Source organism: Andrographis paniculata, unplaced genomic scaffold (assembly GCF_009805555.1).
Source record: "Andrographis paniculata isolate CXL003 unplaced genomic scaffold, ASM980555v1 Contig22END, whole genome shotgun sequence".
NCBI lineage: Eukaryota > Viridiplantae > Streptophyta > Magnoliopsida > Lamiales > Acanthaceae > Andrographis > Andrographis paniculata.
Window position 1 is genome coordinate 3,027,165 of NW_026137513.1, and position 9,380 is coordinate 3,036,544.

Consider the following 9,380-nt stretch of genomic DNA (forward strand, 5'->3'; position numbering starts at 1 on the left):
ATCAACAATTCTCTCATCTTTTATAGCTTTTCGACAACCTTCTCAGCTCAGTTTCTCTCTCGTTTTTGTTCGTCGGAACTCCAACGATTAGAGGTGTCATTTTCATTGGAGACCGAAACCGTTTTATCTTTGCGTTAGAACGCCAGCCACCGGAGGCACTACCGGGGCGTATCTAATTTTCGGAAAGAGGATCTATCCTCGACTCGGTTTCACGGTAGAGTTTATTCTTGCAATACCCATATATTCCAACAATATTTCCTACCGTGAGCATGTTCAGTGTGATTTTCTTTTTCTTCGAAGTTTTCATATTTTTATGTATTTTTATTTCTCTCTCTCCCTTGTTTATTTTTTTGTTATCAAAATTTATTGCAAATCAAAGAAGAATAATTGATTTAAAACTCGATTTGAACATTTTTTAGAGATTGATTTCAAACGCGATTTGGATATTTGAGGCCGCAGTCAAACTTAGAATTTTACTATATAATACGTAGAGCACATATTAAATGAGAATACATGTCTATTAGCCTAAGTCTATGTCAATATTATTCAAATCATATTTTTAAATCTAAAAATATAATATCCAAATCATATATAAATCATATTAAAATCATATCCCTAGATTTTAAGATATAATCACAGCTTTATATCCCAACAATCTCTCACTTAAAGACTGATTGCATTTTCCAATATAACATTTTACTTCATCGGTAATAACAACGTCAAGCCCATTTCTTTACTCATTTAGGCCAATTGAGGTTGAACACAATATCAATTCATCTAAGGTCATCATCTTTTATTGCCTTTCAGGATTGCTCATAAGTCGGCTCACTACTCACATTGCATGTGTTTTCCACTTTTTAAAAGTATTAAAAGTATCATACTTACACTTAAGGAAATATACCCAAACATTTCTAGTACCATCATCAATGAACGTAGTGTAGTACTGTAAGTCTCTAAGGGTCGGTACAAGAGTTGATCCCCACAAGTCCGTATCGACCAACTCCAACTTTTTCTTTTTCAGGTCTCTCTCACCCTTTGAAAATGCCACATTTCTTTGCTTCCCAAAGATACAGTCCTCATATACTCCAATATCGACGGTCTTGATACCAAAAAATCTTCCATTTACAACGAGCTCCCTTGTCCCTTTTCTCGCTCATGTATCCAAGACAAGAATGCCAAAAATTTGTGTCATTATTCGAAAAGTGGATGCCGACGAATCCATATCCGCAACCAAAGCTCATTAAAATGAACTTTATCTTGTTTCTGTCAAAATTGGGGGAATTTTGAAGGAAATGAAATATGTTTATATTTTTAATTTATAAAATTACTATTATATTTCTAATATTATATACTTCCTCTGTCCACACGCAAAGTAAATATTTACTTTTGGCGCTGTGTTTAAGAAATAATAGTAGTATTTTAATTATAGTGGATAGTTAAAAGTAGTAAAATAACATTTTTGCCTTTATTTTTTAGTGTAAAAGTAATGATGTGATGTAAAGTAAGGATATTTGTGGAAAAAAGTGAAGTATTTAATAAAATATTTATTTTGTAACTGGACATCCAAAAATAGAAATATGTATATTTTCTAGCTGGACGGCGAGAGTATTACTTTATCTATATTTAATTATACAAAAATTATACTCCCTCCGTCCCACCGAAATTGAATCTTCTGATTATGGACACGTTATTTAAGATAAGGATGTTTAATTAGTTAATAATAATTAGTTATGATATTATTTTTTATATAATTAATAATATTATAGTTTTAAAGTAAATTTAATATATATGATTAAAAAAATCAAAATATATGTTTAAATATTTAAAAATTATATAACAATTAAAATATATATGTAATATAAATATCATTTTGTAGAGAATAAAATTTTCTATAATATAAGTAAATACAAAAATATTTTTTTATTTATAATTAACATAAATCAATTTTATAAAAGATGTGTAGTTTTAAATATAGATAAAAATATTTATTTTTTTAAAGAAATATAGAAATAAAGGGGTTTTGAGTGGGTCATACGTCATTTATGATGTTATATGTTATGTAGTTAATTAATTTGATTTATATTTGTTAAATATGTTTTTTATTTAATAATTTTTACCAAAAATGGAAATGTATCAGTTATTACGGACAGACAAAAATGAAAATAGTGTCAATTATGGTGGGACGTATTTTATAATTAATAATTAGTTATAATATTTTTAAATTTTATAACGTAATTAAATTATAAAATAAAAAAATTTTATATAAGGTGAAAAGTTAAAGGATGGATGAACGGCGACGGGGCGATCACGGCAAAACTTCTATTTATATGTTATTTTTTTATAGGTTAAAGGGTAACATTGTCAATTCAAGTGGCAAAGGTACAAAACTTCCATTTATATGTTATAATATGCGGGGGCATTTGCTTATTCTCTCCAATCATCTTCCTTCACTGCCCATTATTATTATATTATTACTATTATTATTATTGGATATGTTTGGATTTTTTTTTTTCGACACAATTTTAATAGTATATATTTTATTTTTTTACATAAATTAATATTTAAATAAAATATTAGTTTTTTTTATTATTATTCAAATGGATTCTTTTGAAGTTTTGTAATAGATTAAAAGATAAGAGTATTTTATTAGTAAGTAAAAATTTGTAAAAAATTTTGACATTTTTGCCATTCGATTTTATGTAAAAAGTAATTGTATATGTAATTATATATTTGTAATTTAAGTAAAAATTAATAGTATTTTGGTATTGATGCATTATTACTTTTAATAAAATATGAAAAAGATATTTTAAAGTAAGACAAACAAAAATGGTTAAAAAGTATTTTAGGTTTGAAATGAAAGAAATATTTTTTATATTATATTATTATTATACAATTCTATATATTTCATATTAAAAAATACTTCTATATATATTTTTTTAAAATCAAAACACAAAATAAGCAAACAGGGTGTGTTTGTTTTGGGGGATTTTACCCTAAATATACTATTCATTCAATTTTTTTTAAAAAAAATGTGAAATTAAATACTTATTTTTTATTTTTTATATTATATTAAAAATTAATTTTACATTCAAAATATCACATCATACAGCTATTCAAATTCAAAAATTTTAATATTCAAATCCCAACTCAAAATCCAAAACCCCGAACAAACACACCCTATAATCTATTGTTCGACGATTTCAATTTTGATAATACCAATAATTAATGTTCGACTGTCAGTAATTGACAGTTATGTAACTTGTCCTTCTGCCAACACTATTAATTACGCTTACGCTACTCGTATGAGTTTGATTTTTAAAATAAACTAAGGATGTGTTTGTTTGGAGGATAATAAAAGATTTGTACTATTTATATTATTTTTATATTTTTAAAAAATATTAACTTAAATATTTATTTTTTATTTTTATATTATTTTAAAAAATTAATTTTATATTTAAAATATTACATGAATGCTTATTTATATCATATCACATCACTATTTCAATTCAAATTTTTTACTATTTAAATCACAATCCAAAATTTAAATTCCCAAATAACACACCCTACCATATTTAATATCATAATTTAAGTAATTAATTAAAGAGTATTATAATAGCCTTTGTCTTTTAAGTAAAAAAATAAAATATTTAAAAAAATAAAATTTCAGATATTATTCAAAATTATTTACAAATTAAAACATAGTTAAAAATATATACAATAATATAATAAAATATATAATATAGCATATATATATAATTTGTTTTTATGCAGAATTGTATAACTTTTCTACTAAAACAAAAAACATAGCATTTTAAATAGATAATAAATTTGTAATGTTTACATGTGACATATATTCATTATTCATTACTTTTATATTTTATATACTCCATCCGTCGAATAATAAGGTATTTATTTACTTTTTGCGTATAGATTTTAGAATATTAATTATTATATCAAATCGTCTTACAAATAAAGATAAAATGACAAAAATACTTTTATTGGTGTCTTATAATACTAATATAATGACATTTGTATAAAAAATTGTACAAATATAAATATATTTTCAATGTTAAGTATAATGACGTAAAATACAAATAGATATTTTGTTATGAGACGAAAGGAGTAAAATTTTTCATAAAAATGTCTATTCAAATTATGTTACAAAACAAATATATTAATTTGGAATGTAGTAAGGCTATTTTATTTTAACATTTTTTTTTTGGTTATTACTGCACAATTTTCGAGTGTGTTGTTTCAAACTTTTTTCTTTCATACGATTTTCCGAAAATATTAAGATATTATATATATTCATTATTTTTATATTTTCTACATTATTTTTCATTCTTCATATGAAAAAATACTCATTCAAATTATTTGACAAAACAAATACACGTTCTATCTTTTTTTATTTTTTATAGGAACATTTCGGACGGATGTGTTTGTTTGGGGGATTGGATTTTAAATCCACTACTCATTCCATTTTTTTTTTCCAAAAATTATTAAATCAAACACATAATTTTCATTTTTTATATTATACTTTCTCTGTCTCTTAACAATCTATCTATTTTTCCATTTTGGTCTGTCCCATAACAAAGTATCAATTCTTTTTTTTTTAGGAATTGTACCGTCTACCCAACATTAGAAATACTCTTCCAATTTACAATATATTACACAAATGTCATTACATTTATATCATACAATACTAATAAAGGTAATTTAGTCATTTTTACCTTTATTTCTACTTTATCTCAATATAATACTAATATTTCTAAAATTCCGTGAAAAAAAAAATGGATATATAGATATGAGACGGAAGGAATACTAAAAATCAATTTTACATTCAAAATATCAGATCAACACCTATTTATATCACATCATACAACTATTCAAATTCAAAAATTTTACTATTCAAATCCCAACTCAAAATCCAAAACTCAAAACAAACAGACCTTTCAAGTTTTATAAATAATTAGATATAAATGTACACTAATATTATTTAGGGGCGATCATCATGCTAATTAGTAATGTGCTAATTAGCTCTAATTTGTCGGATTATCTTTTAATTAACCGGTGGAAATAAGGATAAAATCGTAATATGAGTTAATTATTTGCAATATTTGTTGGATAATCGGTTATTTTGCAATCGATTATTTTGTGAGTGAAAATGCGACGGGCCGGTGTACCAAATTAATTAGATTAATTTGGAATATTTATTTATTTTTGTATGAGGTTTGGTTAATATTTTGGCTATTTTTTCTGTCTCGAGACAAACCAAATTGTACAACCCCAAATTAAACTCGGGTATATGGCCTAAGTCGCAGTTTTATTTGGATAAAATATTATCAGTTTGATAGATTTATTATAATCTCAAACGGAAGGTTTGAAATTAGAATAAATTACGATTGTCACAAACTGAAAGTTTGTAATTAGAATCAATTACGACTGCTTCAAATGGAAGGTTTGAATTTAAAATAAATTATATCGATAATTAAGGTTGTAATTATGATCGTAATTGATCCCCTGCCATTTTGACCGAGTGGAGACACCTATATAAAGGGCCTCCTCATTCATTCTAAACACTAACATCAACAATTCTCTCATCTTTTATAGCTTTTCGACAACCTTCTCAGCTCAGTTTCTCTCTCGTTTTTGTTCGTCGGAACTCCAACGATTAGAGGTGTCATTTTCATTGGAGACCGAAACCGTTTTATCTTTGCGTTAGAACGCCAGCCACCGGAGGCACTACCGGGGCGTATCTAATTTTCGGAAAGAGGATCTATCCTCGACTCGGTTTCACGGTAGAGTTTATTCTTGCAATACCCATATATTCCAACAATATTTCCTACCGTGAGCATGTTCAGTGTGATTTTCTTTTTCTTCGAAGTTTTCATATTTTTATGTATTTTTATTTCTCTCTCTCCCTTGTTTATTTTTTTGTTATCAAAATTTATTGCAAATCAAAGAAGAATAATTGATTTAAAACTCGATTTGAACATTTTTTAGAGATTGATTTCAAACGCGATTTGGATATTTGAGGCCGCAGTCAAACTTAGAATTTTACTATATAATACGTAGAGCACATATTAAATGAGAATACATGTCTATTAGCCTAAGTCTATGTCAATATTATTCAAATCATATTTTTAAATCTAAAAATATAATATCCAAATCATATATAAATCATATTAAAATCATATCCCTAGATTTTAAGATATAATCACAGCTTTATATCCCAACAATCTCTCACTTAAAGACTGATTGCATTTTCCAATATAACATTTTACTTCATCGGTAATAACAACGTCAAGCCCATTTCTTTACTCATTTAGGCCAATTGAGGTTGAACACAATATCAATTCATCTAAGGTCATCATCTTTTATTGCCTTTCAGGATTGCTCATAAGTCGGCTCACTACTCACATTGCATGTGTTTTCCACTTTTTAAAAGTATTAAAAGTATCATACTTACACTTAAGGAAATATACCCAAACATTTCTAGTACCATCATCAATGAACGTAGTGTAGTACTGTAAGTCTCTAAGGGTCGGTACAAGAGTTGATCCCCACAAGTCCGTATCGACCAACTCCAACTTTTTCTTTTTCAGGTCTCTCTCACCCTTTGAAAATGCCACATTTCTTTGCTTCCCAAAGATACAGTCCTCATATACTCCAATATCGACGGTCTTGATACCAAAAAATCTTCCATTTACAACGAGCTCCCTTGTCCCTTTTCTCGCTCATGTATCCAAGACAAGAATGCCAAAAATTTGTGTCATTATTCGAAAAGTGGATGCCGACGAATCCATATCCGCAACCAAAGCTCATTAAAATGAACTTTATCTTGTTTCTGTCAAAATTGGGGGAATTTTGAAGGAAATGAAATATGTTTATATTTTTAATTTATAAAATTACTATTATATTTCTAATATTATATACTTCCTCTGTCCACACGCAAAGTAAATATTTACTTTTGGCGCTGTGTTTAAGAAATAATAGTAGTATTTTAATTATAGTGGATAGTTAAAAGTAGTAAAATAACATTTTTGCCTTTATTTTTTAGTGTAAAAGTAATGATGTGATGTAAAGTAAGGATATTTGTGGAAAAAAGTGAAGTATTTAATAAAATATTTATTTTGTAACTGGACATCCAAAAATAGAAATATGTATATTTTCTAGCTGGACGGCGAGAGTATTACTTTATCTATATTTAATTATACAAAAATTATACTCCCTCCGTCCCACCGAAATTGAATCTTCTGATTATGGACACGTTATTTAAGATAAGGATGTTTAATTAGTTAATAATAATTAGTTATGATATTATTTTTTATATAATTAATAATATTATAGTTTTAAAGTAAATTTAATATATATGATTAAAAAAATCAAAATATATGTTTAAATATTTAAAAATTATATAACAATTAAAATATATATGTAATATAAATATCATTTTGTAGAGAATAAAATTTTCTATAATATAAGTAAATACAAAATATTTTTTTATTTATAATTAACATAAATCAATTTTATAAAAGATGTGTAGTTTTAAATATAGATAAAAATATTTATTTTTTTAAAGAAATATAGAAATAAAGGGGTTTTGAGTGGGTCATACGTCATTTATGATGTTATATGTTATGTAGTTAATTAATTTGATTTATATTTGTTAAATATGTTTTTTATTTAATAATTTTTACCAAAAATGGAAATGTATCAGTTATTACGGACAGACAAAAATGAAAATAGTGTCAATTATGGTGGGACGTATTTTATAATTAATAATTAGTTATAATATTTTTAAATTTTATAACGTAATTAAATTATAAAATAAAAAAATTTTATATAAGGTGAAAAGTTAAAGGATGGATGAACGGCGACGGGGCGATCACGGCAAAACTTCTATTTATATGTTATTTTTTTATAGGTTAAAGGGTAACATTGTCAATTCAAGTGGCAAAGGTACAAAACTTCCATTTATATGTTATAATATGCGGGGGCATTTGCTTATTCTCTCCAATCATCTTCCTTCACTGCCCATTATTATTATATTATTACTATTATTATTATTGGATATGTTTGGATTTTTTTTTTTCGACACAATTTTAATAGTATATATTTTATTTTTTTACATAAATTAATATTTAAATAAAATATTAGTTTTTTTTATTATTATTCAAATGGATTCTTTTGAAGTTTTGTAATAGATTAAAAGATAAGAGTATTTTATTAGTAAGTAAAAATTTGTAAAAAATTTTGACATTTTTGCCATTCGATTTTATGTAAAAAGTAATTGTATATGTAATTATATATTTGTAATTTAAGTAAAAATTAATAGTATTTTGGTATTGATGCATTATTACTTTTAATAAAATATGAAAAAGATATTTTAAAGTAAGACAAACAAAAATGGTTAAAAAGTATTTTAGGTTTGAAATGAAAGAAATATTTTTTATATTATATTATTATTATACAATTCTATATATTTCATATTAAAAAATACTTCTATATATATTTTTTAAAATCAAAACACAAAATAAGCAAACAGGGTGTGTTTGTTTTGGGGGATTTTACCCTAAATATACTATTCATTCAATTTTTTTTTAAAAAAAATGTGAAATTAAATACTTATTTTTTATTTTTTATATTATATTAAAAATTAATTTTACATTCAAAATATCACATCATACAGCTATTCAAATTCAAAAATTTTAATATTCAAATCCCAACTCAAAATCCAAAACCCCGAACAAACACACCCTATAATCTATTGTTCGACGATTTCAATTTTGATAATACCAATAATTAATGTTCGACTGTCAGTAATTGACAGTTATGTAACTTGTCCTTCTGCCAACACTATTAATTACGCTTACGCTACTCGTATGAGTTTGATTTTTAAAATAAACTAAGGATGTGTTTGTTTGGAGGATAATAAAAGATTTGTACTATTTATATTATTTTTATATTTTTAAAAATATTAACTTAAATATTTATTTTTTATTTTTATATTATTTTAAAAAATTAATTTTATATTTAAAATATTACATGAATGCTTATTTATATCATATCACATCACTATTTCAATTCAAATTTTTTACTATTTAAATCACAATCCAAAATTTAAATTCCCAAATAACACACCCTACCATATTTAATATCATAATTTAAGTAATTAATTAAAGAGTATTATAATAGCCTTTGTCTTTTAAGTAAAAAAATAAAATATTTAAAAAAATAAAATTTCAGATATTATTCAAAATTATTTACAAATTAAAACATAGTTAAAAATATATACAATAATATAATAAAATATATAATATAGCATATATATATAATTTGTTTTTATGCAGAATTGTATAACTTTTCTACTAAAACAA